Source organism: Bubalus kerabau, chromosome 1 (assembly GCF_029407905.1).
Source record: "Bubalus kerabau isolate K-KA32 ecotype Philippines breed swamp buffalo chromosome 1, PCC_UOA_SB_1v2, whole genome shotgun sequence".
In the NCBI taxonomy this organism is placed as follows: Eukaryota; Metazoa; Chordata; class Mammalia; order Artiodactyla; family Bovidae; genus Bubalus; species Bubalus kerabau.
In genome coordinates this window covers 147,734,420-147,756,807 of record NC_073624.1, presented here as the reverse complement: position 1 = coordinate 147,756,807, position 22,388 = coordinate 147,734,420, and the positions used below count along the sequence as shown (strand labels likewise).

Here is a 22,388-nt window from a genome sequence, read left to right as displayed (position 1 = left end):
ACTGTTTGTTTCATAGTCCGTTATTAAAAGATTCTGTAATGTTTATAATTTTGTCTCCTGACAAAGTTAGTGTGCATATATTTCAGATTTCATGAGATGGTCTTGATTTGAAATAGTTTACATATTGTCAAATTGTGTATCAGACAGCTTATATTAATTTTTGTTTAAAAATATGTTTATTATAGCTACAAGTCTGGATAGTCTAGTTTTGTAGAAAAGGATTATATGTATTTTATGTGAAGTTAAGAGTTATTATTAAGGAGAGGCTAAAAAGTTATAACAAATTTTTAATTTAGACCTTGTAGAATTCATTTTATCATTACCAGTATGAAAGTAGTTGAATCATAATTTTTTGAGAAAGGAAACTGGTTATCTGTTTTATTTCTATCAAATTGATTGATGCTAGTCTCTTTAACAAGCATGAGTAAAAAGAAAAAATCTGTTGATAGTAAAATTTCTTAGCACTCTTACTGTAATGTTCACTTTTGGGAAATGGAAATACAGATTTACTCATGTTCTCTTTTTCTTTGCTTATATGATCATTAAAAAAATAATTCAAGTTGTGCATCTAATTACTGCTAATAGTGCAATGTACCAGGCCAAACACTTGCCACTGACTGTCAAGCGTCTTTCTGCTGCAGCTGAAAAAGGAGGGAGGGAGGGGGAGAGAGAGAGAGAAAGGAGAGAAAGAAAGAGCAATGTCCTTTGAGCAAGACTTTCTGCAGCTGTTGTGTACATTAATCCAGGGAGCAGATCTCCCAGCGCTAAATATAGCAAGCATATCCTTTTACATGATAAAAAAATGTTAAATGAAAGTCTTTAACTGTGGAGTCATATTATTTTAGGTTTGATTTCCATTAAAAAGGAAATAGGCACTGCACACATATTCTCCATACAAACACCATTATTTTAATAAAAGAATGTATGGAAAATGCCAATGATACACACAACATGTCACGACTTCCTCTGTTGAGATATTTTCCCTTAGGACCCGAGTAGGCTGTGATCTCTGAGGGTCTCATCAATCCCCTGTAAAATCTGACCATGTATAAAACTTTATTTTTCGTGTAATTTTGTGTCTCATCATACATAATTAGGAAGTTAGCCTCGGTTTCGTTCCACACAACAGAAATTAGGTCTCCGAAATCCCCCCTTTCCCATTGTCAGTTTCTTGTTATCAAAACACACTCGAGAACTTAAATCTGGATATTACCTTTCTTTTTTCAGTTGACCCAGATGAGGATGTCCAACCCAGGCACTCCACTGTGATGATAATTATCCAAGGAGAACGTTTAGATGAAAGCTCAGGAGAAAAAGAAAATTCTTCACGCCCTTGGAAATAGAGAGTAGCCGTCCATAGAGAGTGAGGAGTTAACCTTAGTTTCAGTGAAGATGGCTGTTAGAAGCTGGACAACCTGTCACCACCGGAGCCAGAGCATTTGTCAGCTCACAGGTCCCAAGTTATTTTGAGCTGTATAAACCATGTGCCTGTGAAACATTCCACCTGATTGGATAGGAGAACACTGAGCAAAGGGATTCCACGGCAGGACAGCACCTATGGGCGGTGGGGGTCAGTCAGTTTTCCCACCTATAGAATTTCACTTACAGCTTAGAGGCCCAAGTTGTTTATTGATTTGTGTTTAGAATTAATACTGGATTCACGGTAGCACATTCAAAGAAAACGGCATTATTTTTGAAATATTTCAAAATTCTTAATTTTAAGAGAATTAATCTTAATTCATGGGAAATTTACTCTCATTTAATCACTGATCCATTTTAGGAAATTTGGCTGTGAAAAGCCAGCATGAAGGTAAGCTCTAACATCTTAAAGCTGAGAGATCTTTTTTTGTTGTTTGTCCAAAAGCTTAGCAAAAGCAGACGATAACTAACATTAAAAGTTGGTAACTAGAGATCACAGAAAAAATGGAGAGGAAAAAGCCATCAGTCTGAGAATAAACCTGGTAACAAATTAGTTTGAACAAACTTTTTCAGAAAAAAAAATAATCAGGTACTGTTTAAAAGTCTAAATTACTGTATAATGTAATATATTACAACTTCTGTTCATTTGTTACTATCCTGGAATAATTTTTTTTGTATATTATTTTGAAAAGGTCTATGCCAGATTTCCTCTTTCACAAGTATTACTCAACGAGAAAAAGAATGCTTAACCAAACCAACATCTGCTGAAAAACCCACTTTGTCAAGGATAGGCTCTTTGATAGGATTTCGTACTTGTTCAGAATATGAATTTGGAAAAAAAATTTAGCCCCATTATTTCAATCTCGGTGGAAGCCTGGGTCTTGAAAATTCAGATAAATGCAATTAACTGTTTCTTAAAAAGGTCATTCTTAGATTTGGGTAGCATAAAATACATTGGTTTAAACCTACTTTTCTTAAATCACCAACTACTTGCAGAATTTCTTCCAGTTCATTCATTCAGCAAATATTTATCTAATTAATGATATACCTAGTACCTGGTGCCTACTAGGTACCAGGTACTGGGTATAAAGCAGTGCTCAGTTGTGTCCGACTCTTTGCGACCCCATGGACTGTAGCCTCCCAGGCTCCTCGGTCCATGGAAAATATACCGATTCTTGACCTCATGGTATTTACTAAGAGATTTTGTTTTTTTTTTTTTTTACCTTTTTCAGTCACCTTGAGATTCTATAATATATTGAATAGACTTAAAATTTGTTTACTATGATCAAATCAGAAGCTTCACTACACCATTTGTTAAAGAACTTTGAAATTACATGGGCAGAATGAAAAAGAGTATTGAGGAAAACTTTAAAATAATCCAGGTCAAAAGAACAGTTACTGAGGAGGGAAGAAGGCACAAGAAGAACTGAGTTATGTGGATAGATTATTTTCATTACTGCATTAATCTAAATCGTCAATATACAGGGTTGTTTGCTCTCTTACCTAGTCCTGTTCTGAAATTAACCTACTTAATTGTGTTTCTGCATTTTCTATTTATGTAGATGCTCCAAAGATTTCTTTTTATTTAAAGAGGATTTTCTCCCCATTTATCCCATTCAAATATTGAGGCATAATCAGTATAAGGACTACTAAGTCTTGAGTAGGGACAGGGAAAAATAGAACCTCTGTTTCATTTAGCACATAGATGTGCTACAGTTTGATCTTCCAAAGGGAAATGTTCACACACACTGCAAGTGAATACATTTTGACTTCCTTGCAAACTGTTCCATTATAAGCCTGATGTCCTACCTTTCACCCAGGTATATGGAACACCGAGGTGGGAGGAGACCCATACTGAAAGATAAAATAGAGTTGGTTGGGCAGTGAAATTAGGGAATAATAGGAAGAATTAAAATCCATTTTAAAAAAAAGTTACAAAAGAAAGAGACAAAGAATTTCTGAATAGCACTAATATTTCTCCTCTCATTTTTACTGTAACTTTTTTGAATACAGATAGTGTAAAAATTTTTTGAGCTCTTTGGGGGAAAAAGATGCATATAAATACTTTATATTATACCTTGCATACAATACATGAACCTTGTATTCTAGATTCTAGTTTTTAAAAATTGGTTTCTGCTCCCAAGTAATATAATATAACTTGCATATCATCTTACATTACACCACAAACCTACTAGTTGAGATTTTAACAGAGTTTATTGGTACAAATAATAATTCTTAAAGCTTAAAAAAATATATCTGAATCCAATATAGTTAAAAACAAAATTCATAAGTGTCAGGTAAACACAAGGTTACATGTCTTAAGCCTTGAGTGGCCTATCTAACACATGTGTTTATTGTGGTTTGAACATGATCCTGTGCTTGCCTTCAGCTGTTTTCTGAATTCAGTCACTCAGTTATAGAAACAATTTACTCACATTGGGGTCATCCACAGGAATGTCAAAGAATCTGGAAGATCTATGATAGAGGAAGTCTTCACTTGGAGAATAAGTGTGTAAGAATCTGTGCTAGCAGATTCATATAAAATTTTTGTGTTTGCTATTTTTCCAAATTGCTATAGATTTTTATCCTTTAAAAGAAATTTCTCACATATTCCAAACTTTCAATGAGTTTTGCTTAAAGTTCATAGATTTATATTGAGGTATGTATCAGATGAAAAGACAACAACCCTCTATATCTTATTTTTAAAGAACAGAGACATATATTACTTTCTAATCTTTGCTAATGAGAAAAACACAATAGAGACAAGTTCTTGACCATCCAAAACAATGTATGTATGGTAGATTATAGAGGGTCTTATACAAACATGATACAATGTAATTGAGAGCTACAGTTAAATCCTAAGAAATGTCTTTTTCGTCTCAACGGTACTGAAAACATTTGCTTAAAACTAAAACTAAAAAAAGAACTTAAAAAGCTGTAAGTTCAAAACCTTTCTAGTTTTACAAACTAAAAGCATTTTAAAAAACTATAAACAGAATACTTACTATCCTGAAAAGTAAATTTGATTACCTGTCCCAGGAGAAGGACCATTCCTATATCAATCAACCAGGATCATCCAAAGCCCAAATCTCACTGCCTAACTTGAGTCAGCCACAAAAGTAGCATGAAGGAAATGTGATACTGCCCTGCCAGAGTAATGAAGAGTATTTACAGGGTTCTGTGGCAGATCTTGGGACAGTCATTTAGAACAGATTGCTCTTTCGGATCGACTTTAATAACTCAGTCTGCACGGTGTTCTTAGCCTGGATTGAGGGTGGGGGTGGATAATGACTAAGATGACTAAGGAAATAGACTTTCTTGATTTCTTCTTAGATGAATAGGATAATAATGATAACATTTAAAAGAACAGAACGTAAGGAATGCACAAAATATCCATGTGCAGGATGCATGTGACATGTGTAAACATCTTTACTTGATACAAAACTGAAAGTATGGTTGACAGTTTAATTAAAGTAAATATGGGAAAATAATCAATTATTGTAATACTTAAATGTGTGCCCAATGTGGGAGTAGGTTAAAGCCTTACTATATGGTTTCTATGAAAGCACAGTAAGTCTTCCTTTACTCATGCTTTTGATATGGAGAACATATCAACATTTATACTTTTAAGGAAGTATTATTTCCATGAAGAAAATCTGTTCCTAGAGTTTTTTTATTTTAGAAAGAGGATCTATGATTAACATTAAGTTATTTAAGAAATCCAAGACAATTAGTATCAGGCATGTAATCCTGAGGTCTACAATTGATTCCTACTGGTCCCCACATTGAAGTAATGCTTATATCAATGCACATAGAAGCTTATCATTTCAGTAGAAATAAGTTAACATTCCTTAACTGCTTGCTAGGCACTATACTAGGCACTATGCTCTTTATGGACATTGTGCTTTTTAAAAATTGATTTTTATCAAAGTATAGTTGCTTTTGGACATTGTGCTTTATTTTACATATTCCTTCAACAAACTATGAAGTAGGTACTGTTAGAATTCTCATTTTATGTTTAAGAACCTGGGGCTTAGAAAGAAGTTAAAAACTTGCTTAGGGTCACACAATGGGTGAGTGACTGAGCCAGGATTCAACCTAATATTAACTGTGTTCTTAACTACTGCACATATTTAAAAGTTCACATTTCTTTGGTACTTGCAAAAATTTTTTTAAAGGGTAAAAATGAGCATAAAACCTACTCTTCCTTTAAGTAAGTATTTTAAGGAAACAGAGTTTTGTTTATAATTTTTCTAACAGAAACCAATGCTGAAATTCTTTTGTATGACTAAACAAACAAGCAAAAAGAGAAAAAAACAGAAAGAAAAAAGAGCAAATGCTTTCAGAAACGTTCTATCTGCAATATTTTAGCTGAGAACATGAATTGATACATAGACCAAAACATGAGGCATTATTGCTGAAAGATAGGACATTGGAAGTCAGTCTGAATGCTTTGACAGACCTAATTTTTTTCTATTTATGATAATCATTTTGCTCAGACAATTTAAAAGCTTTGTTCTTTTGAAAGTAAGTTTAAATGCTTTGTGTTGTTTCTCAGCACATCAACATGGGTCAGTAATTTTTTTTTTTACAAATTAAGGGTAGAAAAAGAACAGTTGAAATATTTTCTCTTTGTAACAGTATCACAGAATATCTTAAATGCCAGTGTGCTAGGCTCTGGGGGATTCCACTCAGATTCTATTTTTGGGCAGTTTGGACATCTCAGAAAGCTGAAACCAGAGTTCACTGTTCTTATGCATGACCTGAATAATTGCACTAACACTGGTTACCTGAAGGAAAGGAAATGGGAATGAACTTTTCATCCTAGTGTACTCTGACAGGAGCAGCCTCTATCTCTTATTCAACATTCACAGCAACCCTGAAATGGTATTGTTATTTGCATGTTATAAGAAGGAAATGTGTTGTTAGTCAAGCTCAGTCGTGTCTGACTCTTTGTGACCCCATGGACTACAGTCTGCCGGGCTCCTCTGTCCATGGAATTCTCCAGGCAGGAGTACTGGAGTGTGTAGCCATTCCCTTCTCCAGGGGATCTTCCCGACCCAGGGATCTAATCCTCCCACATTGCAGGCAGATTCTTTACTGTCTGAGCCACCAGGGACACCCATAAGGAGGAAACTAATACTTAAAGAAGTTTAGCTTTCCCAAAGTTACCCAACCGGTGAGCTACACAGCTGGTTGAATTCAAACCTAGGCCTCTTAGTTTTAAATGTATTCTTTTTTCATGGCCTTCTAATGAAGAGTAATTATATAGGCTAGTTAAAAAATCAGAAATCACCCAAAGAAGGAAACTCGCTATTATTTTCATATGTATTGATGGACAAAGGATTATTAAAGTTATCACTTTGATTTTAGGGACCTGGTGTTTATTTAACAGACTCTAGAAGAGAACAGAAAAATAGCATATGACTAAGACTTGGACTGTTCACAAAGACGACTCAATAAAATTGGTTGACTAAAATAGCAAGGACTAATACACATTTCTGAGAAGTTATCTTATTACATGAAGTCTATCATAATGAATTTGTATTTTATATCCCTATTCAAGTTTATGTTTTTATTTGCATAAATGGACCTACTCATTTGGTGTGTCTTGTGTTAAAAAACTTCCTATCAAATAAAGGCAGTGTACTTTAATAGAAGAAGACCTGGAAAACCTTTTTTATTTTGCCTCTTCACCCAATTGTTTTTCATTCCAAACTGAGAATGGATTAGTTAAAACCTAGTCTAATCAAGAGGTCTCCCATTAATATCCTTGAAATCCTCTTGTTTCATCTTTTAACCCAGACAATAAACTTTAATTAAAAATATGGGTGAGGGAAGTCCCTGGTGATCCAGTGGTTAGGACTTGGCACTTTCATTGCCATGGGCCTGGATTTGATCCCTGGCCAAGTAACTAAGATCCTGTAAGCCACATGGTACAGTAAAAAAAAAAAAAAGTGGGTGATAATGTCAATAAAAGGAATAAACAAATATATAATGTCAAAGGGGAATTAAACACAAAAATTTACCACAGAGTAAACTGAGCTGGGGGGTAAATCTTTTTGTAGTCAGCCCACTGGCCAGACAGTATTCTGCAAATTTCAACTTGGAATCAGAAAAATCTTAGTATAATCAGAAATGTGATCATCTTGATCCTGTAAAATATTAATAGTCTTTCTGGTCTGATCTGCCACTCTTCTACACAAATCCTTGTCTCCAAAAATTTCAGGAATATTTCCTTGGTTTATCTTTCCTTGTGGCTTTTATCTTTTCTTCTTTCCTTCATTCTTATCTTTCCTTCCAAATATTATGTAATTAAACAACGAGTGATTATAACATTTCTTATATTGCTGAATTAAACTGAGTTTTCATTTATGCATTTATGCTTTATTTATTTAACTAGACCAGCCCTTGAGAATTGAAGCCATAAAAAATTTTTATGTAGGCCACGCAATTTCAATCTCAAGGCATGGCACAAAATAGTCACTTAAAAAATATTTGTCCATAGCATGCTATAAAAATAATGTATTAATTGTTGAGTTGTCCTAAATTATTCACACAACTCAATAAATATTTAATGAATGTTTATTGTGTGCCAGGAAAGACTGAATGACCAAACTCTCAGCAACATTAACTGATTTGGTTGTCATTAACAATTACATTAGTTTAACACAGAAATATTATTAAGCATCAATTCAAATGAGAAAAGGAGCTAAAAATATTTGGATGCTCTTTGTGTACCAGTCATTGAGTAAGGAACTATATGTGATTTGGCTTAGTGGATGCTCACATTCCTGAGCTAATTGATACGGGCGACTTTTGCTTTTGGAAAAGGACTGGGGCTGTTGACAACTCCCACCTTGCCCTGGAGTTCTTCTATAGGTGCGCCATAAGAGGCACTGTCGTACTTTTGCATCCTCCTGAACTGGCTTACCACTATCTTTCCTGCCCACCTTGGAACAACCTTTGTTTTACATCAGGTCTTTACTTTCTGTCCAGTCCTTTAGAATCAAACTCTTTTCTGCTTCTGTAGACTTCTCCTTTCTGTTTTGAACTTTAAAACCCTACTACTCATAGATAAGAGGCAATTTTGTCTGTTCTTATGCCCTGTTTTTTGAGATTCCAGCTCAAGTCACAGACTGAGTTGCCTGTGAAATAGAGTACAATACATTTAAAACACACATTTATTCTCTAACATAGATCAAGAGTTCAACTATTTGTGACTGACTGCAAATTAGACTTATTACAATGCAGATAAACCAGAATGGATTACTCAGCTTTCTGAGTGATCCTAGCTGACCCAGCCCAGTGACCACACCAACCAAGCTTTATCATTCATATTTAATACATAATTTAATGCAACAACCCATTCTAAAGGAGATCAGCCCTGGGATTTCTTTGGAAGGAATGATGCTAAAGCTGAAACTCCAGTACTTTGGCCACCTCATGAGAAGAGCTGACTCATTGGAAAAGACTCTGATGCTGGGAGGGATTGGGGGCAGGAGGAGAAGGGGACGACAGAGGATGAGATGGCTGGATGGCATCACCAACTCGATGGACGTGAGTTTGAATGAACTTCGGGAGATGGTGATGGATAGGGAGGCCTGGTGTGCTGCGATTTATGGGGTTGCAAAGAGTTGGATACGACTGAGCGATTGAACTGAATGCAACAACCCAGGAAGTATGAATCATTATCTCCATTTTACAGAGAATGAAACTGAAAAAATTGTACGCTACTGTGGGTTTTGCAAATTCAAGGATCTGAAAAAGTCTCAAGAGGTATACTTTGAGATTGTCCAAGGTGTTCCATATCATCATCCTCTTTTTATAGAGGAGGAAACCGAAGATCTGGAGAAGGCAATGGCACCCCACTCCAGTACTCTTGCCTGGAAAATCCCATGGATGGAGGAGCCTGGTGGGCTGCAGTCCATGGGGTCATGAAGAGTCGGATACGACTGAGCGACTTCAATTTCACTTTTCACTTTCATGCATTGGAGAAGGAAATGGCAACCCACTCCAGTGTTCTTGCCTGGAGAATCCCAGGGACGGGGGAGCCTGGTGGGCTGCCGTCTATGGGGTTGCACAGAGTCAGACACGACTGAAGCGACTTAGCAGCAGCAGCAAACCGAAGATCAGAGTAAAAATTTGCTCAAGGCCCCTCAGAGCTGTGATTCACACCTAAGTCTCTGTGTGCTAAGTCCTTCAGTCATGTCCAACTCTTCATGACCCTATGGACTGTAGCCCACGAGGCTCCTCCATCCATGGGATTCTCCAGGCAAGGATACTGGAGTGGGTTGCAATTTCCTTCTCCAGGGGATCTTCCCCAACTAGGGATCGAACTAGTGTCTCTTAAGTCTCCTGCATTGGCAGACGGGTTCTTTACCACTAGTGCCACCCTGGTCAGAGAAATACATTGAGCACTTCCTTGATGGTACAGTGGATAAGAATCCACCTGCCAACTCAGATGACTTGGTTTTGATCCCTGGTCTAGGAAGATCCCACATGCCTTTGAGCCACAACTACTGAGCCCGAGTGCCTAGAGCCTGTGCTCCACAACAAGAGAAGCCGCCACAATGAGAAACCCCTACTCTCTGCAACTAGAGAAAGCTTGCACATAGCAATGAAGACCCAGTGCAACCAAAAATTTTACAAAAAGAAAAGAAATTGAAGTAACCATAAATAAACAATTCTCTTGGTGCATCTCTATCTGCAAATTACTATTATATAGTGAAATTAGGCACAAGAGACTGTATCTTAAGCAGATGTTTACCTACCATTTACTCTTTTTGAAGTTATTTACAATCATGCTTTGGTTATTATGTTCTAATAACTACATAAAACAACACCACTTTTCTTGAAGTTCGTCTTTATTATGATTATTTTGTATATTGGAAAATGAAACACTAGAATGTGGAAAATGAAACACTAGAATGGGCTGCTGCTGCTGCTAAGTCGCTTCAGTCGTGTCCGACTCTGTGCGACCCCATAGACGGCAGCCCGCCAGGCTCCGCTGTCCCTGGGATTCTCCAGGCAAGAACACTGGAGTGGGTTGCCATTTCCTTTTCCAATGCATGAAAGTGAAAAGTGAAATTGAAGTCGCTCAGTCGTGTCCGACTCTTCGCGACCCCATGGACTGCAGCCCACCAGGCTCCTCCATCCATGGGAGTTTCCAGGCAAGAGTACTGGAGTGGGGTACCGTTGCCTTCTCCGACTAGAATGGGCATGTAGATGTAAATCTGCAGTAAAACCCAGATCGCTAAATTTACATTATTAATTTAGTTTAACAAGAGCTTTTGGGGGGGAAATACCCCAAAGTTTATCTTTTAGCAAAACTGGGAGCAATAAATATGTGTTAAATGAGTCTTCGAACATGCTTTTAATAACTGAGTATGGATGGTGACTGAAAGAAGCATAAAAAGTGATTCTTTTCTATTTCTAGCTGGTGATTATGGCAAACAATATTTTACTGTCTTAAAACTTTCTGTGAGAACCAGATTAATTTCTTTTATTCATTAAAATAATCAAATTGCTCATAAACTTTATTTTTAAGTTCATTTATCTCAGTATACTTATATGTTCCTTCCTAGCTACTATGAGAAGTCTCATGAAATGGAGACTCAGATTAAAAAAAAAATTCTTATTTGCTTTTTAATTTTGCATGAAGAGTAGGTGGAAGAAACTCAATTACTATGTTAACAAAAAGAGGCAGCTGGATTGCCTATTTGGTGATCATTCACTATGTTTATATTGGGATGGAGTAGTAGATAGGCTTTTATTTGACTTAATTCTCTCTTCTCTATTAATTTAGAAACGTTAAGGTCAGAGGATGTTTCCAAGTTCAGGTAATGTTTCGCTCAAACAACAACAACAAAAAATAGGTGAACATTAAACCATTGTAAAATCAAGGTCCTTTTTATTTTTTCTTGGCTGCATCTCACAACATGTGGGATATATTAATTCCTCAACCAGGGATCCAATCCATGCCCCCTGCCTTTGAAGTGAGGAATCTTAACCATTGGACTGCCAGGAAAGTCCAAATAAAGGTCTTCAAGTATCTTAAAATCAGAATAAGGATGCATGTGTATCAAATTTAAGAGCGATCCATTGCCTCTTTTCAGAAACAAAGAATAAAAATAACTAGCACCGAAAAGTGAGCAGTTTTTAAATTGAGACATTGATATGTGCCCTGTTTGATTTGAACATAGAATGTTTAAACTTTGATCAGTGGTATGGTAAGATGTTAAAAGAAGTCAAATAAATGCTATAATTAGGCAGAGAGATTGTATTTAGAGCTAGATTCTACCTCCGCTTATTATCTGAGAAGCGGTAGGCAAGTTATTTAAGTTCTTTGTGCCTCAGTTTCCTTATCTCTAAAAATGAGGGAAATAATAGTACCAATCTCATGGGATTGCTGTGAGAGTTAAGTAAAGACTCTTAGAAGAATACCTGGCTTCTGGCAAGTGGCCAGTAAATGTCAGCTATCATTATTACCATTCTTATCATAAAAAGATGTATTTTAAGTAAACATCTTTTAATCTGGCTTGTGAAGTCACAGGGAGTGAAGTGTACACAATTGGGCTGAGCTGTAAACTCTAAGGAAAGGCCAAAGGCTGAATGGGCCACCGAGACTGATGACTCAGACACAGCCGCAGTTCAGGTTTCCAGACTGATTCAGTCCTTGGCTTCTGTCCTGACGCTGACAACAAGAATGCCAATTAGTGCCAAGAGTAATGAGTTTTTTTTTTAAACATGGGTGTTATCCATTTAGAGATTCAAATCAGATCACTTACATCTTGTATAGGACACCAATAGTGATCAACCAAGTTCAGGTTTAAACCGATGACATGGAGGTAAATGCTTCCCATCTAGTTACTGTGCTCCTGAACCATCTGCCTCTGAATTCTAAATTCTCAACTCAGCTACTGCCAAGGGGCTAAACATAGCTAAAGGGTTTAAATTATAATTTGATCTGACAACCCAGGTATCAAACAAGCCTTCTTTAGCCAAATAAGTAGAGTGGCGACAAATATCAGAGCAGTATATCCACTCTGTGGTATGTGCTTTAGGACAGGAAATAATTGAATTTATTTGTAAATATTTTATTTTTTATCAGATCTAGGAAAGGATACTAGCATAAGATTAGTATAAAACTTTAAGTTGACAAAACTATTGTTAAGGTCAAGTGATTTAGAGAGGAGAAATCTAGGGAAGTGAGGGACATTTTAGTATTCCCATGATCCTGAATAGTCTAATAGACTAATTTTGAATGTATATAAACACCACATGGAATAAAATAAAGAAGACTTTTTTTTTTAAGTCGCTTCAGTTGTGTCTGACTCTGTGCGACCCCATAGATGGCAGCCCACCAGGCTCCCCCGTCCCTGGGATTCTCCAGGCAAGAACACTGGAGTGGGTTGCCATTTCCTTCTCCATAATGCTGCTAATGATAACGATGATGAACTGGGGTAGATGTCAAATACAAAGAGCAATGATGTTTTTAATACTTTTATTTAAATGATCTTTTGTACTAACACTACATTTGAAAAGTGTTTTATTATTTTTATTAGCTATTTCTCATCAGAGTCCTATCAGTAGATCTGCTTTAATACTCACATTTTATATGTGAGGAAGCTGACATAAAGAATAATTAACTAGCTAGAGTTACATAGCATCTCAATACTAAAAAAAAACAAACCAAAAAACAACCTGAATATTGAGTTTTTATTTGCATAGATCACTATTTATTGTATTTAAGTTTTAGTGAATTGTGTCCACATACATAGGATAATATGATTTAAGAATTATTAGAAATATTAGTTGATTTGTATATATCATCTTTTACCCATCTGTGGATCAACTTCATACCAATAAATGACCTGTTTTAGCATAATTCTATTCTATTTTGACATTGTGAGAAAAGGTCCTAATCAAAAATTATTTTGAACTTTGATCTCCAGGTACCTATTATTTTTAAAAAAAATTATTTATTTTTAATTGCAATGACCATACAGTTCTGTAGCATTAAGTTCATTCATGTTGTGCGGCCATCACCACCATCTCCAGAACCATCTCCAGAACTTTTTTTCATTTTGCAAAACTGAAACTTTGCACTAATTAAATAATAACTCCCCATCCCCCTTTACCTCCAGACCCTGGCAACCACCATTCTTCTTCCTGTCCCTATGAAATTGATTATTTAACAGTTCAATAGGGAAACTATTTAATAGGGAAACCTATTATGAACATTCAAACTTGTTTTGTGTTCTTAAAGGAAGCTTGGGGGGAAATTCCTTAAATTGTTCATTTCTGATTAGTCTTGGAAGTAAGATTTGAGAAGGTTCCTGCCTTGAGGGTCTATGTTAAGCTTGTTCTAGGTACTCTGAGTTTGTAGAGTTGTGAAATGGCTGGTGTGTCAGAAGTGAGACGGGGAACAGGCGGGGCATTGGGCCAAAGAGTGTCCAAACCGTGACAAGTCTCCTAGAACAGCTTGCCACACATGCCATCAACTGGGACATTGGGCGGCACTCTGCCCTCAGGACCCAAGAGCCTCAGGGTCAAGCGCCAAGCCTTCCCTCAGGATGGTTCAAGAGGACTGAAGTGGCCCGCTCCAGCCAGCCTGCCTGTCACAGATAACCATCACGGAGCTGGAGCCAAGGGTGCAACTGGATGTGGCAGGTAGGTCCGAGAATTTCTTGGTTGACGCAGGGGCTACCTACTCTGTCTCGATCTCCTACTCCGGAGCCTTCTCCTCCCAAACCTGTACCATTTTGGGTGCTACAGGAAAAGCAACTACTAAAAGATTCACCCGAGCACTTCTTTGTTGTTATGGACAAATATTTTCCCACCAGTTTCTGGTGGTCCTTGAGTGTCCTACCCCCTTATCGGGAAGAGATATACTCACTAAACTGGGGACCACCCTTGTGATGGGAAGTTTTTCAGCCCCTAGAGCTCTACAGCTCCTGGTTACTACTGAAGAACCCATTACACCTTCAATAGAGAGGGACCAAAAACTGTGGGAAGACAAAATTAACCCCCAGATGTGGGACCAGGGGATTCCTGGACGAGCCCACCAAACTGAACCGGACATCATTGTCCTCCGAGATCCCACTCGGTTTCCTAATCGAAAACAATATCCTCTCAAAAGAGAGGCTCGGGAGGGACTACAGCCTTTAATAAATAAATTCCTTGCTTGTGGGCTATTGATCCCCACCACTTTACCAGGTAACACCCCAATCCTCTCAGTAAAGAAAAAAGATGGAAGCTGGCGACTGGTTCAAGATCTCCAGATCGTAAATGAAGCTGTAGTCCCCCTCCATCCCACAGTACCCAATCCCTATGTAATCTTGGGAGAAATCCCACCCAGTGTCAAGTGGTTTACAGTCTTGGATCTCAAAGATGCATTTTTTTACATACCACTGGCTAAAGAATCCCAATACCTTTTTGCCTTTGAGTGGGAAGCCCCAGGAGAAAAACACCAACAGATGACTTGGACAGTATTACCTCAGGGGTTCAGAGATAGCCCCCACCTGTTTGGACAGGCCCTTAGCCAGGACCTCCTAGATCCGGACCTGGGACCTAATGGGAAAATATTACAATATGTAGATGACCTACTAATCTGCTCTCCAGATGAGAAAAGTGCCCAACAACATGCAATTCAGGTTCTAAACTTCTTGGCAGAAAGGGGATATAAAGTCTCCCATGCTAAGGCACAGATAGTCGAGACAAAGGTCACTTACCTGAGAGTTCAGATTACACATGGGTCCAGGAGGCTGTCCTCTGATCGGGTACAAGGAATTCTCCAGTTGCCCTCCCCCACAACTTGAAAACAATTGCGAGCTTTCCTGGGGCTAACTGGGTATTGTAGAATCTGGATACCCAACTATGGTCTAATTGCCCAGCCCTTATATGAAAGCTTAAAGGGACGAGATGATTCAATCCCACTGATGTGGGGAACTCCTCAAAAGAAGGCAGAGGCTACACTAAAACAGGCCTTAACTCAGGCACCTGCCTTGAGGTTGCCAGACCCAGAAAAAGCATTCCAACTTTATGTCCATGAAAGAGAGGGAATAGCCTTGGGAGTGTTAACTCAAAAGTTGGAATCTGAGCCCCAGCCTGTAGCTTACTTATCCAAGAGGCTCGATCCAACTACCTGAGGTTGGCCCCCCTGCCTTTGAAATCTTGCAGCTATTGCAATCATGATAGAAGATGCTTTAAAACTCTCCTTTGAGGGCAAACTAACTATTTTTTACCAGCCACCAAGTAAAACGACTCCTAAATGGGAGAGGCCATTTATGGATGTCTGATCAAAGAATCCTCAGATATCAAGTAATGCTGATGGAAAATCCAGGCCTCACTATATCCCCTTGTGAGGTTCTTAACCCAGCCACCCTCCTGCCTACCCCCGAGGGCTCTCTCCCCTTTCACTCTTGTCTAGAAACCTTGGACCACTGGACAAAACCCCGAGAGGGATTGTCAGAAGATCTTATGACCAATCCTGAGGAAATCTGGTACACTGATGGAAGCAGCTTTGTCTTGGATGGAAAAAGAAGAGCCAGGTCAACCAGCTACAACCTGCAGTGCCAGTTCAACAAAGATATAAAACTACAGCTGACCACGGAAAATATCACACACCCTTGGACACCGCTAAAGGACTCTGAGGATTGAGACTAGCAAGAAGGGGAGGCCCAATACCCCTTACCATCTCAGTTCAGCAGGAAGTAGCCAGAAAGACCTCGATGCCCCTATTCCCAAAGAATTGGGCCTCCCATCTCTTGAGGGGGGAATGTTAGGTAGGTAGAATAGGGAAAAGGAGTCCAAAATGGCAGTGGCTAAAAGACAAGGAAGGTCAAAGGAAGGTCCGAGGACCAGAGTGAAGACTTCAGGCAGAACAAACAGCACTCCTGGCTAAGCCCAATTTGCATAGGGCAGGCCCAGGTGGAGGAAAAAACATATAAAATGAGGAGCCATAGCGCTTTCTCACTGACTCTCTCTCCCGCGTGCGTGCGCTCTTTTCTCTCTCTCTCCTGCTATCTTCTAAATAAAATTGAGCTGCAACACCGATTTGCCTAAGAGCTGTAGCACGGTTTGTCCAAGACCCGAGAGCTGTGACGCTCCAAGGGCTTTAATGTCCGTCGCTCCAAATCTTTGTTGTGACGAGACAAAGAACCGAGGAACATACAGTTGCGTGACACAGTTCTGTAGCATTAAGTTCATTCATGTTGTGCAACCATCACCACCATCTCCAGAATCATCTTCAGAACTTTTTTTCATTTTGCAAAACTGAAACTTGCACTAATTAAATAATAACTCCCCATCAGACCCTGGCAACCACCATTCTACTTCCTGTCCCTATGAAGTTGGTTATTTAACAGTTCAATAGGGAAACTATTTAATAGGGAAACCTATTATGAACATTCAAACTTGTTTTGTGTGCTTAAGGGAAGCTTGGGGGAAATTCCTTAAATTGTTCATTTCTGATTAGTCTTGGAAGTAAGATTTGAGAAGGTTCCTGCCTTGAGAGTCTATGTTAAGCTTGTTCTAGGTACTCTGAGTTTGTAGAGTTGTGAAATGGCTGGTGTGTCAGAAGTGAGGCAGGGGCCTCCATTCTGCAACCTGAGTTATGGTTGGTTCTCCAACCATTCCAGTGCCCAAGATACTTCTGCACACTTGGCAAGAAAGAGTTATTTGCATGTACTGAGTTTCATGTCTCATATCTTACATCTTTACACAGTTATGACCACCTACTTTTTTTTCTTTCATTTGTTTTCTTTGTAAGTTCCAATGAACAGGACTTATTAAGATTATTTTAGGGCAGCATAATTTACATATCACAAGGAAAATTTTATTTGTGATAAAATACTGCTGGCTGTATTTCTATAGCATAGTTTTGTAAAGAGGTTTAAGTCATTTTATAATACTGAATATTCACTGGAAGGACTGATGCTGAAGCTGAAACTCCAATACTTTCTTTGGCCATCTGATGTGAAGAGCCGACTCACTGGAAAAGACCCAGATGCTGGGAAAGATTGAGGGTAGGAGGAGAAGGGGACGACAGAGGATGAGATGGTTGGATGGCATCACCAACTTAATGGTCATGAGTTTGAGCCAACTGTGGGAGATAGCGAAGGACAGGAAGCCTGGCGTGCTGTAGTCCACAGGGTTGCAAAGAGTTACCATGTCTTAGTGACTGAACAACAAAAATAATACTTAAGAGCAAATACAGTGAATCCTAGCAAAGATGAAAGCACTGGTTTCAAAGTCCTACTGTGACTTTTTTTCCTCTGAGGTTTTTAATTAAAAAGTAAAATTTTAACTAGTTTAAAAAAATTAGTTCAATGAGAGAGAATTGGTTCAGTTCTGAGACTTTGAAGCCCATACTTGTATATACCTCTTTAAACTTTAAACTTACTCATTTTTAAATAGCAATAATGTTTGTATAAGATTAAAAAAAAAAACCCCAAAATAGTCTTCAAAACAGTATTTGTAATATGACCCTGTTTTATTTTTTTTTGATTCTGGAGTACAGTATTCCAAAATGTCAATTGGTTATAACTAGGTGGTAGAACTGTGGAAGACTTTTTTCTCATATTTTTCTTCAGTTCAGTTCAGTCGCTCAGTCATGTCCGATTCTTTGTAACCCCATGAATCGCAGCACGCCAGGCCTCCCTGTCCATCACCAACTCTCAGAGCTTACCCAAATTCATGTCCACCGAGTCGGTGATGCCATCCAGCCATCTCATCCTCTGTCGTCCCGTTTTCCTCCTGCCCCTCAGCATCAGAGTCTTTTCCAATGAGTCAACTCTTCACATGAAGTGGCCAAAGTACTGGAGTTTCAGCTTCAGCATCAGTCCTTCCAAAGAACATCCAGGGCTGATCTCCTTTAGAATAGACTGGTTGGATCTCCTTGCAGTCCAGGGGACTGTCAAGAGTCTTCTCCAACACCACAGTTCAAAAGCATCAATTCTTCGGGTCTCAGCTTTCTTCACAGTCCAACTCTCACATCCATACATGGCCACTGGAAAAACCATAGCCTTGACTAGATGGACCTTTGTTGGCAAAGTAATGTCTCTGCTTTTCAATATGCTATCTAGGTTGGTCATAACTTTTCTTCCAAGGAGTAAGCGTCTTTTAATTTCATGGCTGCAGTCACCATCTGCAGTGATTTTGGAGCCCCCCAAAATAAAGTCTGAACCTGTTTCCACTGTTTCCCCATCTATTTCCCATGAAGTGGTGGGACCAGATGCCATGATCTTCGTTTTCTGAATGTTGAGCTTTAAGCCAACTTTTTCACTCTCCTCTTTCACTTTCATCAAGAGGTTTTTTAGTTCCTCTTCACTTTCTGCCATAAGGGTGGTGTCATCTGCATATCTGAGGTTATTGATATTTCTCCCGGCAATCTTGATTCTAGCTTGTGCTTCTTCCAGCCCAGCGTTTCTCAAGATGTACTCTGCATGTAAGTTAAATAAGCAAGGTGACAATATACAGCCTTGATGTACTCCTTTTCCTATTTGGAACCAGTCTGTTGTTCCATGTCCAGTTCCAACTGTTGCTTCCTGACCTGCATCTAAAAAACTTCTAATAAGGGTGTATGACATTTATAAAAAGAAAAAAAATTGTAAAAACTGCCCCCAAGGCACACACACACAAAAAAGCGTCAAGGCCATCAGTAGAAAAAAGAAATGTAATTTGACTGTAGCCTAACTGATAGTATCTACCTACCTACCTATCTATCAAATATATGTGTGTATATAAATATTTATATCTATATCTCAGAAGATCCCCTGGAGGAGGGCATGGCAACCCACTCCAGTATTCTTTCCTGGAGAATCCCATGGACAGAGGAGCCTGGTAGGCTATGGTCCATAGGATCCCAGAGAGTTGGACACAGCTAAAAGGACTAGCACATATCTATATCTGCATCTATATCTGAAGAGATAATTGGAATGACAAGTAAGAAAGGGAAGTCAAAGAGGAAAGAATCAGCAATGTTCATCCAAGACAGTCTTTTCTGCTCCTGATGGTGGTGTTGGCAACTCAAAACAATACTGCCAGGTGCCATGATCAATTACTTACCTTGGTGCAACAGCATTCTCATGCAACAGCATTCTAATTTCAATTGAATTTTTTAAAATAGGCTTCTTTTAAATAATAAGTTGATAGAAGAATATGACATTTAGTTTGCTCTGAAGTCATCTTCTCATTGTAAATTAACAAATTGGAATTTTGGATGCCACAGCATTCTAATTTCAATTGAGCTTTTTTTTTTAATAGACTTCTTTTAAATAATAAATTAATAGGAAAATACGACATTTAGTTTTCTCTCAAGCCATTTTTCTCACTGTAAATTAACAAATTGGAATTTTGGATGCTGCATTACTTGGGAGTTTGGTTAATGTAAATAACCTTGCAAAAGGACTGGATCACTATAAAAATTTCTGAAAAACAAATTAAGTTTCTGATCTTGAATACCTGAGGACCAGACAATGGAACCTGGTGATTTCATCAAGGTAATTACAAGCAGCAAGATCTAATGATAGTCAACCAACTGAACCTCCCTAAGAAGGAGTCCTATAATCCAATGTGTGACCTTTAGTATGAAATATACAAAAGGCAGGTGTATCTTGGAGATCCTGCCATAAGATATTCCACAATACGAACGATGGGGACGGCATTTTAGCTATGATCCAGCCTATCTTTCTTGGGCTGGAGTTGTAGATAAATTGAGGACCAAAGAAAGTAAGTCAGTTATTTAAGATTGCAGTTGATATCAGCTCAGACTTGAAATTATAATTGGTGCCTCCTAGTCCAGCAAATAAAGCTATTTTCCATAGCCTTTATGAAATAATATCACAGCTGTAAAATGCACACATACCTGACTATACCTGCCTTTCCTATTTTAAAAGGTATTTATTGAGTAACTAGTATGTTCAAAGTAGTCTGCTAAGTTTTCTTCAAATCTGCTCTATATGTTTTATAATATGAGTAAATGTTTAACACTGGGAGTAGGATAGAGGAAAAAATATGATTGTTTACCAAGAATCTAATATCTGCCAGGGCCTGTTCACCTGACATCTTATTTTCATGTATTATATGATTAAATTCTTTTCAATAATGACAATTTTTATTTAATAATAATCTTGGATATGGCCTGATACAGTGAAGTACATTCATTTAGGGTATCACTAGAGAACTAAAACAGAAGAGGTTCTTTTCTCTCTTGCTATACACCGAGCTCCCCAGCTGCCCCCAAAATAGCTCACAAAAGACCACTATGCCTGATCCCATTTATATGAAATATCCAGAATAGGCAAATCTGCAGAAACAGTAAATTTGTGGTTGCCTAGGGTTGTGGGTAAGGGGAGTGTTGGAAGAAAAGAGGAGGTGACAGCTGTTGAGTATGGGTTTTGTTGGAGAAGATGATAAAGTATCCTAAACTGATTGTGGAAAAGGTTGTACAAGTCTGTAGATATGGTAAAAACCACTGAATTGTATACTTTAAATAGATGAATTGTATGGTATGTGAATTATATCTCAATATAGCTGTAATTATTTTTAAAGTTCTGCATTTCTGCTGTCCCTTCAGATCAATCCTGAGATACCCTCTTAAGAGAATGGAGGGTTTTACAATTAATGAGTAGTAAGAGTCCCTTGGACTGCAAGGTGATCCAACCAGTCCATTCTAAAGCAGAAGGGCTGATGTTGAAGCTGAAACTCCAATACTTTGGCCACCTGATGCAAAGAGCTGACTCATTTGAAAAGACCCTGATGCTGGGAAAGATTGAGGGCAGGAAGAGAAGGGGACAACAGAGGATGAGATGGTTGGATGGCATCACCAACTCGATGGACATGGGTTTGGGTGGACTCTGGGAGTTGGTGATGGACAGGGAGGGCTGGCGTGCTGCAGTTCATGGGGTCGCAAAGAGTCAGACATGACTGAGTGACTGAACTGACTGAACTGAACTTCAAAAAAATAGGTAATGCAAAAATGAATTCCAGCACAGAAAATGGGAACTTACAGAAAATATGATGAGTGATAGATAAATACCATAATTGGAAATAATTCACATGACATAAAGTAAATCACTGATCTAGTTCTTTGTGAAACAACAACACAGAAAATCTTGGCCTCCTCCAGGATTCTGTTGTCTGTCTTTGACCAGTTCAGCAACTCTGTACTTCACCTATGATCAAAGAACACTGTTGCCCACCGAGTCCTATTTTGGTATCTCTAATCTTTCCTTTTTGGCTCTGCTCTTATCCAGTCTTTAAATATCACTTGGGAATACTCTTTCCTTATTGTTCTTCCACCTGGTTTTACAAATTTCCTAGGACAGGCTCCTCCCTTTATTCCAACAAGGGAGGAGGTAAGGAAAAAAAGAAAAAACCAGCAACAAGGTTAGAAAAAAACAGCACCTACATACCCCAGAAAGCCCTAATTCAACAAGGTAAAAAGGGGTGGTTCAGATGAATAGCTTGGATGAGGATGGATACAAGAATAGGTTTATTGCTCTCTTAATCGTTAGATTCCTGGAGGTATCTCTTTACTAGGTGATATTAAATCATTCAATTTCTGCCCATTCCCTTAAGAAATCACTTGCTTTACCTCCCAAAGTGAGTTCTGAAGAAGCGCCTTACCTGCCACAAACTGTCGTGGATCTCTACAGGCTAAGGAGGGTTCCACTGGGGCTCCTGGTCCTTCACCTCACTTGTTGAGTGCAGGGAAATCTGCTGTGGCTTTCCCTCCGTGGGCTTGCCCACCCTGCTAATTTTAGGCTGCTTCCTCATGCGGCTGCCTTGGGTATCAGAGCATGTGGCTCCCCTCAGAGGAGCTATTTTCTCCTCCAAGTCTCATTTGTTTGTTACAACTTCTCTCTCTTCTCCTCCCCAACCCAACTCTGTATAACTGAGCTATTTTTTAGTAGTCAGTAAAATATCTTCCAGAATTATACTTACTCTAATCTGAATTTACC

At 38.4% G+C, this 22,388-nt stretch overlaps 1 protein-coding gene across 3 annotated transcripts in view; it reads right to left on the bottom strand.

The window, feature by feature from the left end:
- The window catches only part of MYPN (myopalladin), a 114,553-nt gene extending 92,372 nt beyond the window's left edge, over positions 1-22,181 (bottom strand). The window contains exon 1 of one of the 3 annotated variants that reach the window (XM_055590938.1): positions 22,054-22,181. The gene's annotated coding sequence lies outside the window, so the exon portion shown is untranslated. Of the gene's footprint in view, positions 1-1,213; positions 1,556-4,449; positions 4,600-22,053 lie in introns of those variants that run through there. The other 2 variants (XM_055590927.1, XM_055590918.1) reach the window with 2 other exon arrangements.
- Positions 22,182-22,388: the final 207 nt, after the last annotated feature.